At 49.4% G+C, this 22,616-nt stretch overlaps 1 long non-coding RNA gene across 2 annotated transcripts; it reads left to right on the forward strand.

Moving 5' to 3' along the window:
* The first annotated feature begins 551 nt into the window (after positions 1-551).
* On the forward strand, positions 552-4,255 carry IFI6 (interferon alpha inducible protein 6). 2 transcript variants are annotated; one of them, XR_838219.3, is made up of 5 exons: positions 552-709; positions 2,120-2,219; positions 2,594-2,668; positions 2,749-2,898; positions 4,013-4,255. It is a non-coding gene; the product is annotated as an interferon alpha inducible protein 6 (long non-coding RNA). The 2 variants fall into 2 exon arrangements; XR_004140660.2 differs by lacking the exon at positions 2,594-2,668.
* The last annotated feature ends 18,361 nt before the right edge of the window (positions 4,256-22,616 follow it).

A 22,616-nucleotide genomic window follows, 5' to 3' on the forward strand; every position in this document is an offset into this window, starting at 1 on the left:
TGTACTCTAAATACAGGTTGCATTTCTAGTTCTGCAAGCATCACCATTCAAAGGCTTAAAGAATGCTCAAGACCCATTTTATGGCAAAGAATGTGTGACAGTGGCCTCGTGAACATGGGCTTCACTGGTCTTACCATATGCCCATCACCCCAGAAGCAGCCAACCTGAGAGAACAATGAAATGGAGTGATTTCATTTCCACAACCTTTATACTTCTCCTCTACCAAATAGGATTATAAACAGTATATGGTACTTCACAAGGCTGTCATGGGGTTGGATCTCTTTCCAGACCCTCTTATGTGGCAACTGCTCAAGAAATGGTGGGCACTATTATGAATTGAATTAAATTGTGCCCCAAGAGGAGCTGGTGGCTAGGCTTCCCTAAGCCCAGCAAAACCGTGGATCCCAGTCTAGTGTGTCCTGCTTTGAATACTGTTAGCCATTCAGAAAACTCCTGACTTGAATTACACTTTTCAGCCATAAGGTGGCTCAGCAGAGATGCCTTCACCGAGCAGAGCTGAAGGGGAGGAGAAAAGATTCTGCAGAGCTTAAGAAATGGAAACTCTTACAGGGATTGGCCACTTCAGGGGGCATAAATTTGGGCAAAGGAAAGGATTATAGAAACCCAGCCTGAAAGCTGTTAGCTCACTGCTGCTCCCATCCATCAGCCAGACCCAGACAGCAAGATTCCGTCTCTGCTCTCCTCCAAGGTAAGCAAGGAAGCTATGGCTATGAGGTGGGGGTGTGAAGCTGCAGACTGCTGCCAGGCTGCCTGCCTGTGAGCCTCATGCAGTGAGAGCCGGGATGCCCATTCCTCAGGGAGGCGACATCCCTGAGTCTCTTTTAGTGCCCTGGACTAAGACTGGTCTGAGGGGATGTGTTAGTGTGCTTTTAGGGGTTGGGGGTACAAAACCTCAAGAGTCATGGGACTTAGCTTATAGGTGCCATATCAGCAGTCTGTGGCCTTAATCCTGTTGCTTCACTTCCCTGGGCTTTAGTTTCTCATCTGTAAAATGGGAAGCAGGTTACTTTACCTGACCAAAGGGCTGGACGATTTCTGAAACCCCTTTATTGTAGGATCTAATGTGACAGTGAGTTCATCTCTGAGGATAGATGAAATGATCTGGAGGGTGTTCAAAGTGGGGTTTGGGCATCAGCCATCTGTGGCTTTAAATCCCAACTCTGCTACTCCCTGACTGAGAAGTTGGGAATATTACCTACTCTTCTGAGTTTCAGTTTCCTCTTCTAGAACACGTGGTTGAGAACAATGGTACCTACTTCATGGGGTTGTTATGGGTACAACCTTGTGATGAGTAAGTGCTAAATACAGAGGAATGTATTTGGGTTTATGTTTCTAACTAGAGAAAAATGCATTGAGCAGACAAAGATCACATTAGAGGTGAGTTGGGGGTATATGTTTTCCTATTTTGTGGTATAATGGGAAGAGCACAGGTTTTGATTCTGACAGTCCTGAGTGCGTGTCTAGGCTGCACAATTTGCTGTGTGACCTTGGGCAAGCTCCTTTACCTCTCTTTGCTTTCTTTCTGAAAAATGAAGTTGATGGGAGGCCTGTAAACATTCAATGCATTGTAAGAATGTTTATCCATTCTTTTTTATGTTTATCCAACCATTTTTTAGAAAGTTCTAGAAAGTGACCGGAACTGTTCTAAATACTAGGGATATAGTGGTGAATAGCTTCAAAACTCAGAGCCACCCTCTGAAATAGGCTCTGTTAATAATCCCATTTTAGGGATAAGGAAACTGAGGCTCAGAGAAGTCCTAGGGATCCTGCTTAAGGTCAGACAGCCAGACAATGCCAATAACAGAAACCGCAGTAAGGATACTAGGTGGCGTCTGTAGAGTGCGTACCATGTGCCAGGCACTGTACCAGAAAAGGATTTCCTCCTTGAATTCTCACAATCACCTGGTAAGGCAGGAACATCAGCGGCTCGGGTGCCGTGAGGGAACCGAAAGCTATGGCTCCTTAGAGGGGTCCTGGGCTTAGTCCAGAGCACCTCGCTGCTTTTTATGGGCTCATTCTCCAACCAAAACGGAAAACAACACAGCGGGCGCGGCTCCAAAAGGGCTCTGGGGACCACCCCTCCCTCTCCCCATCTCAGGTCCGGTGACAAAGCCTTCGCGGCGCCACCATGCGGCAGAAGGCGGTATCACTCTTCTTGTGCTACCTGCTACTCTACACCTGCTGCGGCGAGGAGACCGGTAAGGATCCTGGGACACCTGAGGACTGTGGAATAAAGAACCGGAGAGTTTCAGAATCCCTGCGGAGAGTTTCAGGATCTCTGGTTTAGAGACTCAGCCGTGCCTCTGAACGAGAGGCGCTATTAGAACGGACAGCGCAGGGTCGCTGTAGCCAGTCCCAGATTCGAGTCCCTGCTCTGTCAGTTCCTCTATTCCCCCGAATTGTGTTTATGCCAGTTCAGTGCCAGGCGCGGCGCCTTGGGGGAGAGTCTGTTCCCTTCATAGGGGCTCTCCGAAATGGGAGGACGGTGGCCCCACCTCTGCGGGTGGGCCTGAGCGTCAGTCACAGAGTAGGGGACCCTGCTCCCCACTGGGCGTGTCCACTCTCCCGCCAGACGAAAGACGACGCTCAAAGGACGACAGCAGCTCCGGGTTATTGGGCACACTGACCTACATGGCCGTCGGAGGAGGTGGGTTTGGAGGGCGGGGAGCCGGGAAAGGTGGGGCGGGCCCTGCGGCCGGCGTCCCTCACGGCCTCCTCTTCCTCCAGGACTCATGGCCATGGCGCTGCCCGCGCTGGGCTTCGCGGGCACCGGCATCGCCGCCAACTCGATAGCCGCCTCGCTGATGAGCTGGTCGGCCGTGGCGAACGGGGGCGGAGTGCCGGCCGGCGGGCTGGTGGCCACGCTGCAGAGCCTGGGTGAGTGCGGGGCTGGGCCCTGGGGCAGGGACACCAAGGCCAGGGGCCCTCGTGACTGCACTGAGCCGTTCTCACAGGCTAACTCAGCTCTACGAGGTGGGGAGCCTTATAATCCCCACCACTCAGTGGGGAAACCGAGGAACCGGCGATTCAGTAATTTACTCAAGTTCTCCCAGCTAGTTAGCACCAGAGCCAGGACTCAAACCCAGTCAGTCTGATTTTTGAGTTTCAGCCATTTCAGGTCGGGTGCCTCACTAATGCTTTGGCCAAGTCACAAGTCTCAGTTTCCCTACGTGTTAACCAGGATAACCATCCTCAGTTTAACATTTTATGAATCTTCCCAATCTCAGAGAACCAGAGTGGCAAAGAAATGTGGTGAAGCCACCCAATTCAGTCTCATACAAACTCTGGTCTTGCATTTCTTGAGCACTGGGAAGGGGATAGAGAGCACAGAATGGTGCTTCTGAAAAACATACATTCACTCCCCTTTCTCTCTCTACCCCACTCCCTGCCCCGCCTCAAGCATCCAAAATCCTAGAGAATAAACGTCCCTGACAAACTGCCCCTCTAGTTTTCTGAATTCTCCATCTTCTCTCAGTTCTGGATGACAAAAGCCCAAAGAATCAGCGCAAAAGGACAGAGCCCTTCTCCCAGGGGGCAGAGAGGAAGACACAGACCAGGCTGCACCCCAGCAGTGGGAGGTGAAGGGTGTGAACAAGGCTAGGGACAGTCCTGTGCTGTAAGATGGCCATCCTCTCACATGTCACAGGGTTGTGACGAGGATGGAATATCTTACTTACAAACCCCCAGCACCCACAGGGAGGTCTCCACAGAGGCGACAGTTAGCATTACTAACAGTGCATTCACTGCAGACTTGAAGAGAATGATCTCATTTCTGTCTTTTTCATCTCTGAAAATCACCTCTGACTTGAGATGCCAAGTTGGGGGGTGGAGGTGGGGGCAGGGTTCACTTTGCAGAAGTCCTGTCCCCTCTAGGGCCCCTATTTCTCCATTTGGAAATGAAAAGGTTGAACTTGACCAAATGTTTCCAGACATTGGGATTCCTGGGCCTGGTGCCTGGGCCCCAAGTGACCCAGTTGTATTTGCTTTACAGGGGCTAGCGGCGGCAGCGCCCTCATGGCCAAGATTGGGGCCTTTTTGGGCTACACCATCCACAATCAACTTGAAAACCAGAAGGAGACAAAGGACAAGGAGTAGTCAGCAGCTCCCCAGAACTCCTCTTTCCTCCTTCCTCCTTGTCCTCCTTTTTCTAGCTGTAGTCCAGAGCTTCTGCTGTCACACTTGGCAATGACCTAAGTTGAAAAAAAAAAAACACAGAATAAACTCCTCTCTGAAAGCACTGTGTCCTGCTGTGAGTCGCACTCGCTATGCAAAGCCCAACAAGACATGGCTCTGGTCCGCCTCATGCGCACGCCCACCTCTTTCCCTCTAAAGGCCATCACGGCTCCCGGAGCACGGCTAGCTGATTTCGTCTCTGAGCCTTGGCATGCTTTGTTCTCTCTGCCTAAAATGTCCTTCCAAACCTCATAACCCAGCTCAGACATCCCCTCCTCTGGGACTCCTTCCCAGGAGAGCTTCCCCCGTCACAGCATGAATGCTCAGGCTCCATTTCATGCAGATTCTTTCTCTTCTCCCTGAGAGAAGCTTCTAGCTACTTCTCTGATAGGCAGGGATGGAGAAGCCAGACCTCCATCCCCTGAAGAAGCACTAAAGTGGTCTCCCTCACATGGAGAACATAAGGCCAGATGTTTGCCTCGGGGGGAGAGTGTAACAGCAGGCTGGGCGCTCAGCAAGGCCTCCCTTCCCTCAGAGAACTCTCGGGACAGGCTGGGCAGTTTGCACCAGGAGCCTGCACGCCTCCTGAGTGGGAGGGGAGGCCAAGCCAAGCCCTTGGGAGGGTTTGAGGTTTGGGAGGCCTGTCCAGTGAAACAGAGTGCCTGGGCCGAGGTGGGCAGAGGGCCAAGAAGCCCCAGTAATCAAATGGCAGTGAAGGTCGGGCTGATTCTAGCACTAGTGGAGACAGAGAGAGAACTGTGCTGTGGTTCTGGTCTTTGAATGGACAGACCAGGCTCCCAGGGAGATCTGCACTCCTGGGAAGCCGCCATGTGTGAACCACAAAAGCTGGTCACTAAAGGGCCAAGCCAGCTGCCCTCAAGCCTCCTCCACCCAGCCCCACCTCTAATCTAGAACTTCTTTGATTTCAAACATGTGTGGAGATGGGTGAGAGGCTCCATTCTGCTTGCTCCTGCCCACAAGTCCAATGCCCTCTCTGCAGATGGCAATGTTTGCCTCAGCTAGCTTGCCCCAGGCTCCAGAGCAGCACTGTTTGTGGACAAGGGGCACAGGTGGTGAAGGCACCATCTGTACCCCAAACACTGTCTCTACAGCTTGTGTCCAAGAGGAGAAGCTGAGCTGAGTCCCCTGACCTGATAATCACCATGGGCTGCAGCCGAGTCCTGCCATGGTTAGGGCCTCCCCAAAAGGATAGATGGAGTGGACTTCTGCCCACGGAGGGAAGTGGGGTCTCAAGCATCACACTCTCCAAGGCCTGGTAATGGCACCACCGTCCATTTGTAGAGTTGATATCCCAGAGACAGAAACAGGTGTCCCTCGGCTCCTCTCAGGGAGGGCACTGAGTCTAATTTGTCTCTCCTCCCCAGTGCCTGGCACAGCCCTGGCACACAGTGGGGGCTCAGTGTATGTGGGTAGAATTGAACTGAGGCCAGTCTCCTCCCATCTACCTGTCCCTTCACCTTCCTCAACCTTCATGGGAAGGAGGGACTGGACCACTTGTTCTTTCCCTGAGGGACCCACTGTCACTATCATGAAGGCCTGGGAGGAGGGGGACCTGAATCCCCTCTAACACTGTGGTCAAGTTAACACAGGCCCCTAACCTTTTATTCAGTATCCCCCAGCACAGATGAGGCTTCAGATAAGGCCGTGGAGCAGCGTGGTTAGGAATGTTCCTCTGAAGTCCTACAGATGTCCTGCCATCTCCCACCTGTGTGCCCTTACATGAGTGCCTTCAATTCTTAGTGCCTCAATTTCCTCCTCTGGAGACTGAGAATGAGAACAGCATGTACCTCACAGGATTTTTGTTATGAGATTAGACGAAACAGAGAACAGAAGGAGTCTAGCATGATGCCTAGCATGTGGTAAACACTCAGTAAATATCCATTATTATTATGACTAAGGGCTTGCATAAAGCAAAGAGGAAATAGCCAAATAACAACCAGGAATGAGGTAATCTAACTTTGGAGTCAAGCTTTACTTTCTGGAGCTCACAGCCCCTGTTCTTCCTTCCTCCTACGGATGGGCACCCTGTCCCCAGGGGCATACACCCCCCTTTTATTCCCTAGACATCATATTGCCTAGAACAGCATCAAGGCCAGAGAGGAATGGACAGCTCTGCCCCCAGATTTTAGATCTGAGGCCTCAGCAGTTCTCAGGCTGAATGGCCCTGACAATGACTCATCTTTAAGGAGATCCTCTGCCTACCACAGGACCCCTTTGGGCCTGGGCAGGGTAACTACTCACTTTCACTCTGCAGGCATTTACTGGGCACTCATTCTGTGTCAGGCACTGTGCCAGGTGTTAAGGACACTGCAGTGGGAAAGACCCAGCTCCTACCTACCTGGAGCTCTCAGTGCACAAACTAGGAGCCCCCCCCCCCAAAGTATCCATGACTTCCCTTCTTCCTCCCTGGTCACCACCTCCTCGCTCCCATCTCCTTTCACCCCTCCTGGGCTTTGTCAATTTTACAGACCACAATCATCTTGTCTACAAAGTATGAGACAGAATGATGAACACAGACCAGAATTCGCTAGTGCAGCAAGTCAGGAGATGCTAATCACCTTTGGACTTCTCCTTAGCAATGGCCTTCAGAGAGACACAAAGCTGAGTCCTGGCCCAGCTCCAGGGTGGGGTGCTCAGGCAGGTTATTTGCCCTCTCTGAGTCCCAGCTTCCTCGTTTTTAAAACCAGAAGGGTGTTGGACATCAGAGTCTCTGGTGCTTCCTGCCCTAAATCTGCTGAGCCTGAAGTATAGGATTCGGAATCTCCTGGGTCCTGTCAAGCTCCCAGCTCTCTGAGAGTTGATTTTATTTTTGGAAACTGCCAAAAGCCACCCAGTGGTGCCAACTTTGGTGACTAAGGTGGGTGATTGTGCTGAAAGATGCCGTGTTTGGTCACAAATGAGGGTGACTAGAAACTAGCAGGGCAGTTCCTCACTCTGGGACCACGCCCTAAGAAAAGTCCAAAAATAGATCCCATCTGTGTGGCTGACTTGATGGAAAACAACGGTTGAGGTCCTCTGACATCATTTCTCTCTGGACCTCAGTGTCCTAGTCTATAAAACGGAGGGAGGGAGGAGTTGGACTCTCCTCTAGACATGGAATGTCTTTCCAAAGTGCTGAAGTTATCGGTGTATTGCTCTTTGATAAAAATCCCTTTAGCTAGAAATTTCTTTTCTTCTTTAAGGGCTTCCCTGGTCCCCAGACTCTTCCAAGTCCACCTACTTCCTCTCCGCGGGCGCCTCCCACAACCCCATTGTGCGCTGCACCAGTATGGCCACCAGGTGGCAGTACAGTCTCAGCCTGGAATCCTCATCAGCCTGACTCATCCTTGAGCAGCTCCACAACCAACAGACCTCCCTGGGGCCGGCCCTGGATGCTGAAGACCAAAATGAATCAGACCCTGGCCCTGTTCTGCAGCAGGAGATCCTGAAACTCATGGGAGTGGTCAACCCTGAGAATCCCTGCAGGGTCTGCCTCTCCTCCTCTTCCAGGCCCTCAGTCCTACAGCCCTGGGGTCTCCAAACTCATGGGCACCACATTCAAGACCCTCTGCAGTCAGATCTCACCTCCAGACTTATAGCCTGTGCTCCCAGACCTAAGTTACAGGAACTGAAAGGAAATGATAGGAGCACACCAAACACACACTTCTTATCTGGGCAGCAGATGGTGATGCTGGGAACAGGGCATCCCTGGACCCTGCCTCGAAGAGGGTGTAGACCAGCAGAGGGCCTGGGTCAGCAGTAGCTGGAGGGAGCTGAGGCAGAGGAGGTCTGTGGCTTCCTGTGAATAACTGAAGAGCCACTTCCTTTAAGCAGATGGCTGTGGGGGAGGGGCAGAAAATTAGGAAGAATGGGCTTCCTGGCTCAGGGGGAGAGGAAGGCCCTAGGAAGACCCTCTGAAGAGGCCCAGAGCAGCCTTCTATTTTCTTTCCCTCTGGGGTCTCCCTGGAGCAGACAGTGCAGACAGGCAGGTTCACACTTTTCCCATGTGCTATGAAGCCACTGGGGAAAGTCAGGTTACATTTGTACAAGATCAGTAAAGAAACAGAGCCTTGGTTACTCCAAAAAGCAGGCCCAAAGGCACTTCCAGGCATGCAGGAAGCTAGGCCAGACATTTGCTCAAAGGCCTTCCCCCTGACTTCCCCATGACATCTCCTTCTTCACTCTTAGGTCTCCACTTAAATGTCATCTATTCAGAGAAGTCCTCCCTGACCACTACTTTACAGCAGCCTCTTTGTTCTTCTTTACCACAGTGGTTCCCAAACTTATCTGCAGCTGGGAGTTACCTGGGGCCTTTGAAATTTACTGATAACTGTGTCTCACCCACAGAGATTTTGATTTAACTGTCTGGGGGTATAGCCTGGGGCTTGGGAAGTTAAAAAAATCTCCAGGTGATTCCAATGTGCAGACAAGTGAGGGAACCACTGTATTAGCATCTTATCCTGTTTTAATTTTTGGAATAGGGCAGTAAAGAAATGGAGCCTTGGTTATTCCAGGAAGCAAGCCCAAGCACTTAGCCCCAGATACTCAAGTCCAAATACTCAGCCTCAGAACCTAGTCCCAAACACCCAGATCCAAGGTTTTACATGTATCAACTCACTTAACCCTAACCACAATCCTCTTAGGTGTTATTAGGATCCTCATTTTTACAGAAAAGGACTCAAGGCAGAGAGAGGTAAACAGCTGGAAAGTGACAGGCCAGGACCCAGTCAGTCTCACCAAGACAGTGCCTGGTACCCAGAGGGGACTCTATAAATTAAACTGTCCAATCAAGGAACTTAATTTTAATCTCTCTCTGCCTCATCCATTCCCCCTCCCACTCAGTTGAGCAAACATGCAGCCTGTAGATTCTATTTTCTCATTATTTCTTGAGTCTGTTCATGAGTCTCCACCCACATGGCCCCCTTTCATCATCTAGCTCACTACCCTCAGGCCTGGGGGCACCTACAAAGTCCTTCTAAAGTCTCCCTGTGTCCACTCTTGACCCTTGTGTTCTCTCTTGTCTATTCTCCACATTCAGTCAGGAAGATCTGAAGACAAAGTTGATCAAGTGACCAACCTCCCTCCCCACCCCAGGCTCAAAACTACCCAGTGTCTGCTCATCTCACTTAGAATAAAATTCAACTTCCTTACTCTGGCCTTCAAGGTCTTTAATAATCTGCTCCCCCAAATCTCCAGAGTCTTATCTCACCTTGCATCCCCTCCCCCAACTCTTTTCCAGCCATGCTGGCCTCTTTTCCCTTCCCAGAACCTTACAACTGCCTGCCAAGCTCAACGCCTTTCCACAAGTTCTTTCCTCTGCCTGGAACCCTTCTGTTGCTTCAGGAGTCATCTGGAATCTAACTTCTCCAGAGACCTGAGCCCCCAGTCTAAATTAAACACTCCGTTATTCCAGCAGCCTGTACCTTATGTTCCTGGGATTGATCACGGTTGTAATAAAAGCATGGTTGGTGTAAGCATTTGTTACTGTCAGACCTGCTCACTAGACTCTGAGCTCCCTGAGCACATGCACATGGCTCATCGTTATTTATCGCCATCACCCAGCCCAGACCCTGACCTACAGGAGACGCCCAATAGTTTTGGTTGAGTGGATGAACAAAAGATAGATGGATGGATGAGTAACTGAGAGAATAAATACATTTTAAAAGTTAGGAAACGATTCACCTGCCTGTATTCCTTGGGGCAGCTATAATGTGCGCGATTCACAAGGGGAGTTATTTTCACCCTTCGGAGCCCCACCCACTGGCCCTCCAAGGCCTTTCCCAGGCCACGCCACTGGGCGGGGCTTCCGGGCCTGATGCTGTCCGTCACAGAGGGAGGCGTGCCCCGAGTCAGTCTCTGCTTCCTGATTGGTGGGCGCCTGGTGGCGGCCCCACTCACTAACACTGCGGTGGGAGTAGATACGGTGGGAGCAGAAAGTGAAGGAACGCGGCGAGGCGTTCCGGTGGATCGCGGCGAGGCAGCCAGCAGCCGTGCCAGCTTTAGCGCGTCAGGGTCTCCTGGGAGCACGTCCAGGTACCTCCGAGACTTTGGCAAGGCTTTCGCTGTTCGCAGGGAGATGGGACAGCGTAGGGGACGCGCGCTGTGGCTGAACCGCTCCCGGCAGAGGGCGGGGCAGAGAGCGGGTAAACAAACCTAGACGCTCTCACCCCAACGCGGCTATTTCGGGCCTCCAGCCTCAGCGAGGAAAGTCCCAGAAACACAGCCCCACACTCGCCCTCACTCTTCCGGACATGCTTCGCTTCTTCCCACCACCCCCGACCCCAAACTCAGACCCCAAAGAGCTGCGGGACGAGGAGTCTGCAGACCTAGTCTCTAGCCCTCACTCTGATCCTGGACAAAAGTCATGCCTTCTGGACCTCAGTCTGCTCATCTGCAAAATGAAGCGGTACCTACATTAAATGATTGATGTGCCCAGTGTTAGACTTGGACATGCTAGGGGCTCCGTAGATTCTAGTTCTTTTCTTCCTGACGGTGACTCTACCGCTGGTTTGCTCTGTGGCCTGGAGCAATTTCCTTAATCTCTGGGGGCCACATTTCCCCCATCTTATGATGAGAGACTTGTCCCTCCATCCCCAAGAGTCCTGGGAGCTGAGACTTCTTAAGTTGTTTGAGTCAGTGATGAGCTGAGATCCCAGCCCCACTATCAGGAGTTAAGAAAAGCCTGCTTTCTCCTTCCTGAACTCTCAGGCTTTTCTTTCCTCACACACTACCCACCCCACCCCTTGTAACTGTATCACTGAACTGACTGCTCTGAGGGTCCTCTGACAAGTGAGTTTTGTCATCCTCCTCGAGACGGCTCTAAGGAACTTGTGCCTAAGAGGACTGGGCTGCCCGGAGGCTCTGAGGGGTCTAAGAGTCTGCCAGGACCTTCAAGTTCATCCCAGACAACCTTCCCCATTGTTCCTACTGAGATAGGGGCACCTCTCTGCATAAAACCCTCCCATGGCTCCCTAGGCCACTCAACAAGACCCACAAGTCCATGCCTGGGTCTCTAGTCTCAGCTAGTCCCCTCCCGTGCTGTTAGCTCTCCTTTCCTCTCAGACTTTGCAGTTTCCTCCCTACCCCCTCCTCTTTCACATGTTTACCTCCTTTTTCTTGACCACCAGGGAACTGGGTGGATCCTGACTCCTGTCCTCACTCGGCTCAGCCCCTCCCCATCTCACTTCCTAGCCTCCAGGATGCTGAACTTCCAGCTCCTTGAAAATACCTGGCTCTTTCTTGCCTCTGGGCTTTTGCACCTGCTGTTCTCTTTGACCTAGACATTCGTCCCTGCTTAACTCATATTTACCCTTCAAATCTCAGTTCAGGAGTCACTTTCTCCCACTGGGGGGTGGGGAGATGTTCCTTGACCAGCCCCACCATATCAAATACACACTTTCTTACCACTATTTAACAGCCTCTCTCCCCTATTAGAATGTAAAATATGAGAGTGTAAGGATGCTGGTCACTGTATCCTCCAGTGGTAGGCACAGTGCCTAGCCCAAAGTAGGCTCTCCATAGGAGTTTATTGAATGAGTGAGTGCATGAGTGAATCCTTGCCCTGTACTTATCCAGGCTCTGCTTACATACCTTAGAGGCAGGAAGCTCACTACTTCTGAGGCAGCCTACTCCAGTTAGAAGGCATCTGATTCCTACCCACCCCCAACCAATGCTTAAGAGATTCCCTGGAACTGAGGCCCAAGGTGAGTGAGTACTTTGTACGAAGCACTTCATACAGAGCCAGGGTCCTCAGTGCTCATGCAGACTCGCCTGGCCTTGATAGGATCCATAGGCCTCGGCACTGGCCAGATCCCCTATTGCCTATAGGCCTGGGACTTGAGACACTGTCACAGCTCATGTTCCCCTTCATCTAGGACCAACCAATCAGCTGCTGGGGACAGGGGCCCCAGCCACCTGGTCTGGGTGAGCGGAGGCCAGAAGGGAAGCATCTTCTGGTAGCACTGGACTTCTATGGCCTCCTTCAAACCCCAGACCAGCCCTGTAAGGCAAGAGATGCTGTTCTATTTTACAGATGCACAGACTGAGGCTCTGGATGAATGTTATTAATCTAAGGTCACCCAGTGAGATAGTGGCCAAGGCAGGCCAAACTTCAAAGCACAACCTTTTTTTCCTGCCCCACATATTGGTGCCTTTTGTCCACCTGCCCTTTTCCCAGGCCCATTCTGCCTGAAGTATCATTAGGTCTTGAGGGTCCCATGGCTCCTGTTCCACACAGCTGGATCCCACCCACACTGGGGCCTCAGCAGCTGGGCCTGGGCAGCAGCTAAGGGCTGGCTGTGTGCCAGGGGTCAGCCTCTCCTTCTGTACTTGGTCACTCCCCGAAACTACAGAGGGACCAGAACCATAATTAGGCTGAGGCCAAAGAGCATTCTGGTAGCCACCAAAGCCCCTGAAACTGGGCTGGGCCACTTATTTGCTATATAACCTTGGGGGGCTCCTTTCCTTCTTGGAGCCTCAATTTATCATCTGTAAAGGGGGCATATTATCTCTCCCTCAGGCCTCTGTGTGCCAGGATTCAGGAAAGCTGCTCTCTTCTCTCCCAGGTGCCTTGGCCCTTGAACCCTCTCACTTTGAGGAACAGAGGCCCCTCTCTAGGGTCCCTGTGATGGCAAAACTCCAGCATAAACTTCACATAGCCTGGTGCTCAATGTTGGGAGGGGGGCGGTCCACAGATCCTGGGTTGGGCAGGCACCAGGTTGTGGAGAGGCAAAGCTTCCCCAGCTTCAGTCTCTCTCGGCCTCCTTCTTTGCTGAGGAGCTGGCTATCCCATGGCGTCTGCTCCCTCTACTATCTGTGGTCTTTGCAGAGCCAGTCCCCAGAGGACTTTGCCTCTCCTGCCTCCTCCTATTGTCCTCCCTCCCTTCTTGCCCCCACAAATGTTTATCCATGCCTACTCTGTGCATATGTCATTGAATAAGCTTAATGCCAGTCCTTGCAAAGGGGGAGACAGACAAGGAAGCCAAGTTATAATTTACTCACCCATCCCCAATCCTATTGCCCTCACTGGTTCTGCCCACACCCAGGGCAGCCTGCTCTCCACACTGCAGCTTGAGCCATCCTGATAAAAGGGAGGTCAGAATATGTCAGTCTTTTGCTCAACCCCCTCCCATGGCTCCCCATCTCAGAGGAAAAGCCAGCGTCCTTGCTGTGACCTGCAAGGCCTGCAAGATCTACCTCATCGCCTCCCACTCTCGCCTCTGAGAGCTCCATTCTGGCTGCACTGGCTGCCTTGCTGTTTTTCAACATGCCAAGCATGCTCCTGCCTCAAGCCTTTGCATTTGCCCTTGGTGCTGCTAGGAATATCTTCCCCAGCTATCCAGGTGGCCACCCCTCCCTTCACTCAGGTGTCTCCACCTCATCTAAGGGGTTTCCCTCACTTCCCATATAAATACTACTTCCTCCTTGCCTCCTGTCCTTTTATCTGCTTTATTTTTTTTCTTGGCACTACCAAGTGACAGGTAATTATTGGCTTATTGTGTGTTCCCCTGCAGGAGTCCCATGAAATTGCCTACAGTCCCCCACCCCTCAGGGAAAAAAAAAAGGGAAAGAGAAAAGAATACCAGGAAACTATGAAACAAGAAAAGGCGACACTAACCGTACTACTATAGATAATAATATTCAAGGCCTCAACAATTTAAAAAACTTGATTTGGGTGCAGGAAGAGACAAAGGAATGGGCTGGACTAGAATGTCCAGCAATAGGGGTGGAGGTATATAGCTCAAGTGGTAGAGCACATGCTTAGCATGCATGAGGCCCTGGGTTCAATTCCCAATACCTCCTCTAAAAATACATAAATAATCCTAATTACCTTCCTCCCCGCCTCAAGAGAGAAATAAATTTTTTAAAAAAGAATATTTAGAATGCCCAGAAATAGACACAACTGTTTGCTAGGAGAATTTAGTATTTGATAAAAGTGGCATCCCAAAGTGGAGAATGGACTCTCTACTGAATAGTTCTAAGACAACTAGGTAGCCAACTCACGGGAAAAGTGAGATCTCTACCTTACATGTTGAATTAGGATAAGCTCCAAAGGGATCAAAGATTTAAATGTTTAAAAAAATCAAAATAAAACCGTAAAAGCACTAAAGGAAAAAGTGGGAGAATGTATAATCTCATAGTGGGAAAAGTATAGCCGTGACCCAAAACCCAAAAAGCCATTAGAAAAGATTGATAAAGTTAACTACATAAAAATCAAAAAGTTCTTGCAAGGTAAGATAAATGACAAACTAGAGGAAAGTATTTGCAACCCAGATCACAGACAAAGGGTCATCTCTGTAATTTATAAAGAATTCTTGGAAATCCATTAAAAGAACCAACAATCTAGTAGAAGTAGGCATAAGATACGAATTGACTGTCCCCAGAAAAGTAAATACAAATGGCTCTTAAACATTTGAAAAGAACTTTAAACTCACGAAAGACATAAAAGTCGGGAAAACTACACTGGGATACCATTTCTTCTCAGTTTGGCAAAAAAATCCAAAAGTTTAGTAATATACTCTGTGGGCATTTCTATAAAGAAACAGTGCTCTCACACCTGCAAAAATAAATTGGTACAGGTCCCCAAAAGGGCATTTTGGCAAAATCTATCAAAATTACAAATATGTCCAGATAGTCTACTTCTGAGAATTTATCCTTTGGATATACTTGCACAAATGAGAAATAATGTATGGTACACAGTTATTCTTGGCAGCACTGTTCACAATAGCTAAAGACTGGAAACAACTGCCCAGTAGTGTTAGGTTAGGTAGAACACAGTCCATCCGTTGAATGGGATATTCTGCAACTATGAAAGAGAATAAGGGAGATCTGTGTGTACCGATAGGGAAAGTTCTAAAGGGGTCTTAAGTTTAAAGAGCAAGGTGATGAGCAGCATATATGACATTTCACTTTTGTAGGAAAAGGGGAGAGAATTATATATACAGTTGACCCTTGAACAGGAGTTAGGGGTTCTGAACCCTTGCACAGTCAAAAATCCATGTACTGCTATCTCTGCCTCAAAAACTGAGGAGTTAATCAATGGCTCACACTAAGGCAGGAAGCTGAAGCAGTTTGGAGAGATCAGGACTCAAGCTCTAGTTTTTTTGATTCCATTGATTGTGATCTCCAAACACAAACTTTCCCCCATTTTCCCCCACACGATTAATTTAAAGATCTGTAAAATGAAAATACAGTACTGATTGAAAAAAAAAATCAATGTGTTAAGTGGACCCTCACAGTTCAAATCTGTGTTCTTTGAGGGTCAATTGTATATTCATAACCTTACTGAGTGGCAGCAGAACCAGTGATTAAGAGCACAGACTCAGAAGCCAGACTGCCTGAGTGCAAATATTCATTCTAGTACCACACTGGGTTCACTAGTAGCCCACCAGAATTAATGTCCACCTGGAACCTGTGCATGTGGCCTTATTTGGAAATGGAGTCTTTGCAGACATAATCAAGGTCAGATGAGATCATATCTGATTAGGGTGAGCCTTATATCCATTATGACTGGTGTCCTTACAAGAAGAAAATTTGGACACAGAGACAGACACACATACGTAGACAGAGGCAGAGACTGGAGTGATGCATCTAAAGGCAAGGAACATCCAGGGTTGCTGACAGCCACCTGAAACTAGGAGAGAGGCATGGAGCAGATTCTCTCTGGAGCCTCCAGAAGGAATGAACCTTGTTGACACCTCAGTTTTGGACTTTGAGCCTCCAGAACTGCAAGAGAATCAATTTCTGCTGTTTTAAGCCACCCAGCTTGTGATCATTTCATATAGCAGCCCTAGAAGCTGTAGTTGCAACACAGCTACTTAGAAGCTGTATAATTTTGGGCAAGTTATTTTGCCTTTCTGTGCTCCAATTTCCTCATTGGTCCTGGAACCAATCCCCTGTAGATACCAAGGGACAACTGTCATTGGGTCACTACATTCTGGGACAAGTAACTCAGTCTCCCTGGGCCTCAGTTTCCCTGTGTGTAGAATGAGGACAATGAGATTGATCTTACCAGAATTCTTTCAGAATTAACCTGTCCCATTTTCTAGCTAATGGTCCATTCCTTAGTGCCCTCTCCCCTCTCCTGGCCCTGGTGAAGTTATAAGTAGGGTGATTTCTGCCACTTTGCTTATCTCTCCTTTAGATGACGGGATCCCAAGGGCAGAGCTCTGTCTCTTCTTTCAAAATGAGGACAGGTCTATGTCTCTTCCATATGTTCCAAATGAATTATCTAACATTTACTGTGCACAGTAATACAATAGGCACCTCACATGCATCTTCTCAGTTCATCATATAACAGATTTTTAATAAACCCATTTTACATATGAGAAGACTAGGGCTTAAGGAGTTTAAGCAGCTTGTCCAAGATCACCCAGCCAGTAAATGAAGGAGTCAGGATTTGTCTAGAGGCTGATGTCAGGCTTATGGAGAGACTGCAGTGTTAATCAGTTCAAGCAGACCCTGGGCCAAACCCCAGCTTTTTTCACTCATTTACTAGCTGTGTGACCTTGGGCAAATATCTGGAGCTCTCTGGCCTCAGTTTTCCTATCCCTGTGACAGAAAGAATAACTATTTCCCAGGGAGATAATGCATATAGAACAGGGCCTGGCACATAGTAGGTGCTCAGTAAAAGGTGTTCCCTCCCTCCTCCCTTCTTTCCCTTCTCTGGTAGAGATTCTAAGCCTGCGGGCAAATGCCCGGCCAGGCTGACCTAGCTGTCTTAGAGACAATGTTTGTTTTCCCCCCTTCCATGCTGATAAGGCCTGGGGGACCCCTGGGAGCACCCTGCCCTGTCCCCGGGTCGCTCCATTCCCAGGGGGCCTCAGTCTCACTCTGATGGAGATACAGCCCAATCAGGGGAGATACTGGCCCCAGGCCTGATACGGGGTGAGAAACCACAGCATTGTGCCACCTCATTGCACAGTGTATGTGTGGCTGGGGTGTGGACTCAAGAAGAAGAAGGGTCGGTGTTCTGGCAGGGAGGGTGTCTGGTGCTCTGTCCCATGTCAAATGAGCTGCTGAGACGCTACCTGTTGGAAGGTGAGCACATTGGGTGGACAGCAGCTGGAGAAGTTGGCTGTCCAGCTGGTACTTGTCAAAGTGCTAGCCCAGTAGGTCGCTAAAGGTACGCATGGTGGAGCAAACAAGAATTGTATCCTAGGGGCCTGAGCCACCCATATTGGCCCAAGCTTCCACCCACCGCCTACTGACATCCTCTCACTGAGCACTCCTGCCCCCAAGGGCCTCAGGTCTCAAAGGCTGCAGGAGATATGCGGGACTGCTGAGGCAGAGCAGGCTCCCCCACCCAACAGGGCTCCTATAATCAGGAAGTAAGCAAGCCCCCCACCAAAGCAGGAGGGACTGCAGGTAGACTGCAAAGAGACCCTTGGAAGCAGAGGGCTCTGTGCCCAGTAATGCTCCTCACTTCAAATGGGAGTCCCTTTCTTGAGAAAGGGCTGCCGAGGAAGGGAATGGAGTCCTACCCAGAGGCAGAGAGATGGCCAAGTTGACCTGACCCTTATCTGGAAGCCCCAGAGCTCAGGCAGGATGCTGCACTGGGACTGGCTTTTCCTTGATGCCACTTACTTGGAGGCAACAGTGGATATTGTCCCACAAGGCCATGGTCACCAGTATCACCTTGGAGCCTATACTGAAGGACTGCTTCTGGTTGAACTGGATGGTGATGACCTGCCCTGAGGGGCAGGAGACAGTGTGAGACTGGACTCCCAGGGGCCCCCAGAATCCCTGGACTGCAGACTCAGGGCTGAAGGGGGCTCTCTGGGCAGCTCCAAGGCCATACACCATCTCCACCACCATTCTTTTTTTTTGTCAGGGTAGAGGGTAGTAATTGGGTTTGTTTGTTTGTTTGTTTTAATGGAGGTGCTGAGGATTGAACCCAGGACCTTGTGCATGCTAAGCACTTGCTCTACCACTGAGCTATACCCTCCCCCTCTCCATCACCATTCTTGCTCACCTCTGAAATATTCTAGCCCACTCTGTAAAAGACTCCAACCCCCTCTGATGTTCCCTGTTCCCTCTGAAATAATCCAGCTTCCTCCAGAAGGCTTCAAACTTCTCCATAACATTCCAACTTCTTTCTGAAATACTCTAGATCCTCCTCTTTCCCCATAATACTCCAGCACCTTCTGAAATAAACTAACCCTTGATGAAATACTGTAGCCCCCACTGTACAATATTCCAATCATCTCTGAAGCACTCCAGCCCCTGCTTTGAAACTTCACTCCACTGTTAAACTTCAACTCAACTTTAAATGTGTGCTTCAAGTTCAACAGTCCAGTTCCCTGAAAATGTCAACACCCATAATATTCCTCATCCCGCTGTAATACCCTAGCCCTCACTCCCATTATAGTTCTCCATCCCCAGTGAAAATCCTCCAGCCCCTTTACTAACACTCCAGACTCACTCTGACAGTCCAGTACCTCTGTAACGCTCTGCCCTGCCCCAAGGGGCAGACAGACCTGCAAGCCTGTCCAGGGCATACTGAGCGGGAGTACACCCTCCAGCCCCTGCTGGATCTCATGTCCTCCTGGGCCCATCAGCTTATGAAGGTTGAAGTTTCTAGCATATGGAGTGGTGCTGGGAGAGATTCTGAAACTCCTAATCAGACATCCCTCCCTGGCTCCTGACACAAGTTGCTTTCAAAGCCATCATATCCTTTACTCCTCACCCTAGGAGATAGATATTAAGTTCTGGTTTTACTGATGTAGAAAGTAAGCCTAGAGTTGTTAAGTCACAGCCTAAGGTAACATAGCTAGTAACTTATGGGGCCTAAATTTGATCCATACTGCCTTTGACGAGGAAGAGGGCAGAGCAGCACCACAGCCCGTTGCCCGCCATGAGCCAGGTCTGTTCCTGGGGGGGTCCTGGCAGCAGGGCTTGTATCATCTCTGTCCTCCAGGAGGCCCCAGTCTTATAGAGGACAAGAGGCCCAGACTCCAAGCAAGACATCTGGAGGTTGAACAGATCTCATAGGGCATTTTGTCCCACTCTGTCCTTGTGCAGATCAGGAAACAGAGGCCCAGAGATGGGCAGACACTTGCTCAAAGTCACACAGCATTCAGAGGCCCTGCCTCTTACCCAGAGAGAGATTTGCTGCCCATAGAAGACAAATCATGCCAATCGCCCTCTAGTGGTGCAGACGAGAAGTGCTGGAGGTTCAGAGAAGGGAGACTATACTACCTGCCCAGAAGACTGAGCCTGGTGAGAAATGAGAGGGAGGCTGCCGGCTGAGGGGACCTCTGGGCTGATGCTTGGTGGTGGGACTTGTGGTGTGCATCACCAGGGGCCCATCTCCTGCCCATACATGAGGCCAGTCCATGAGGATCCCTCTGCTATTTACCCTGGTGCCTCCTGAGACCAGCCATTCCACTGGTGACTTTCCTCTGAGAACGTAGTTCTTCCTGCTCCTAAGCGGAAATTCTGCTGCCTGAGGCTGCACCCCCTGGTCAGAACTCTGCTATCTGGGTCCCCAGAATAAGTGACATCCCAGAGTCACTGGGTCGGGGGAGAGGCTGCATCTGCAGGCAACCTCCTATTTCTCCTTCAGGACCCACCAGATACTCTCTCTTCTGGGAAGTCATCTTCTCCCCCCAGAAAGTTCATTCCCTCCTTCATTCCTGTTTTCTACCAACATCTATCAAGCACCTACTAAGCGCCAGGCGCCATCAATGTGTTGGGCAGTTTTAGCAACAAAACCCCTGCCCAAGTGGAGCTGAAAGACTAGGAGGGAGAGAGAATAAATTGACTAATACAATGATTGCTGGGTATTTTTCTCAAAAAATATCTAACAAAGTTTTACACGTTCCATTTGGCAATGATGTCTTTTTGGTCTTTTTAAATATAGAACAGTCACCCCCATCCTGCCTTTTTTTAAAAAATGACAGCATCTTTTTAAAATGACCAGGCCAGTTGTCTTTCAGAATGTTCCACATTACAAATGAGTCTGAAGTTTCTCTCTGGTGTCGTTTACCTTATTCCTCCAAATCCTGTATCTCTTGTAACTGGAAGTTAGGTCAAAAGCAGGGGTTGGCAAATTTTTCAGTAAAGGGACAGAAAGTAAACATTTTGAGCTTTGCAGATCATACAGCTTCTGCTGCAAGTACCCAGCACTGTCATTGGAGCAAGAAAGCTACACAATACGTAAATGGAACGTGGCTGTTTCAATACAACTTTATTTATGGACATTGAAATTGGGAGTTAATGTAATTTTCATGTGTCATGCAGTGTTATGCTTTCTTTGATTTTTTGAGAGCCATTTAAAAATGTAAAAACCATTCTCATTTCATGGGCTTCACAAAAATAGACAGAAGGCCATCTTTGACCTGTGGTTTGCTAACCCCTGATTAGATCCATAGCATGAATTCTTAGTGTTGTATATACTTAATTGTCATCACATGAGGGGACGCGCCCTACCAGCTTACACCTATTATGGGGCATCCACCAGATCTCTTCATGGAAAAGAGAGATCCTCTTTGCAAAACCCTGATCTGCTGGGTGGGGCTCCTTCAGCACCAAGTGACCATTATGTTATTTAAAACCTTTCACCTCTGTTTTTGGCTTCTGCTATGCACTGAATTGTGCCCCCCGCCCCCGCCCAGATTCATGGGTTGAAACTAGAACACCAGTGTGACTGTATTTGGAGTTAGGGAAGTAATTAAGGTCAAATAAGATCATAAGGGTGGAGCTCTAATCCGATCGGACAGGTGTCCTTATAAGAAGAGATACCAGCGAGCTACTTCTCTCTCTGCCATGTGAGAACACATCAAGAAGGCAGCCGACTGCAAGCCCAGAAGAGAGCTTTCGCCAGAAACCCACCCTGCCAGACCTTGATCCAGGACTGCTAGCCTCCAGAACCGTGAGAAATAAATATCTGCTGCTTGAGCCCCCAATTCTATGGCAGCTGATATGGCAGCCCAAGGTGACTAACACAACATCATTGACAATTCGTGCCTAAATCGATTATCTGATTGAGGTTGCAAAATGGAGTTTCTCTAGTTCTCACATTCCTTATAGTGTATTAGCTGGCATTTCCTACAAAGAAAAGCTTTCCCTCATCAACTAGGAGTGAACTGCAATTCCTCCTAAAAAGGTAGGATAAATGCTTAATTCTCCAAAGGAAGGTTGTTATTTTTCTTTTTCTTTTTAAATGGGACATTCTAGAACCTGTTTGTATGCTGAGAGTATAATTCTTTGGAGAGGGAGAGATTGATGGTACAGGCTGTTCTGGGTGAAGTGAAGTATCTCTTGAGGTCAGAGCTCTGATCTGGTCAAGAGAGATCCAGATACAATAAACAATGAACTGAGTTCTAGATTGTGACAACTGCCATGAGGGAGTCAAACTGGGTGCCAAGAGCAAGAATAAAGGGACCTCCTTAGATGGGGTGGCACTTGAGGAAAAGGACAGAAAGGAGCCAGCACTGTGAAGAACAGGGGGAAGAGTATCCTAGGAAGAGGGAACAGCATGTAAGAAGACCCTGAGGCAAAAATTCAATGCATTCTAGAAACAGAAAAGGATTCCTCTGTGGCTGCAGAGGAAGATGGCCCAAGTGGAACTGAAGAGGTAGGCAGGGGCCAGGCACACAAAGCTTGGGAAGCCACGGCAAGGTGTTTAATTTTATTATACTTCATTATTATTGACTTGTATTTTTTTAATTGTAAGTAAAATGGGAGGTAAGCCATGAGAGAGTTTTAAGCAAGGGACTCAGGTGGTCTGATTTGTATTTTATAAGTAGAAGCAGTTCTGCTCTTCCATTCATTTGCTTTTTTCAGCCATTGATTCTTGAATGTCTTCATTCTTTAATTCTTATGTTCAGTGATTTAATTTTCATCGGGCTTTCATTTATTCACCTGTTAATGCCTTTGTTCCTTGATTGAGTCATGCATTCCTGTGTCCAGAGAACCTGCTTCTCTGTGCCAGACCCTGCCTGGGCTCTGGGGGCATTGCCAAGAGCCAGACCCAGTTCTTGCCCTGAAGAAAAACATATCCCACACCCCAGAAACCCGTGGTCACCAGGCAAAATATGCCAAATGCTCTGCTGTGGGTGAGGGAAGCCTTCAGGGAAAGTCTCCTGAGACTCCAGATCGTGAAGGATGACCGAGCCTGATAGATTAGGGGGTCCCCCAGGGCAGGGACTGTTTCATCTCTGTGCTCCCTAAGCCTGACACCTGACAGGCAATGATAAATGTTTGTTAATTGAACATGTGGAAGAACGGCCAGTCAGGGAGTGGTGATGGTGATGGTGATGGTGGAGGTGATGATGCCCAGCCAGGGTGAAACCACCCTTCCTGGGTCCCTGCACCTCCACCTCCTCCCCTGTGTCTTCCTGCCCGTCCCTCTTCCCATTTTCCTAAGAGAGAAATATTCTAACCTGCACCCCGCTGTTGTCTGCCACCCCACAATCATA

Source organism: Camelus dromedarius, chromosome 14, assembly GCF_036321535.1.
Source record: "Camelus dromedarius isolate mCamDro1 chromosome 14, mCamDro1.pat, whole genome shotgun sequence".
Classification (NCBI taxonomy): Eukaryota; Metazoa; Chordata; class Mammalia; order Artiodactyla; family Camelidae; genus Camelus; species Camelus dromedarius.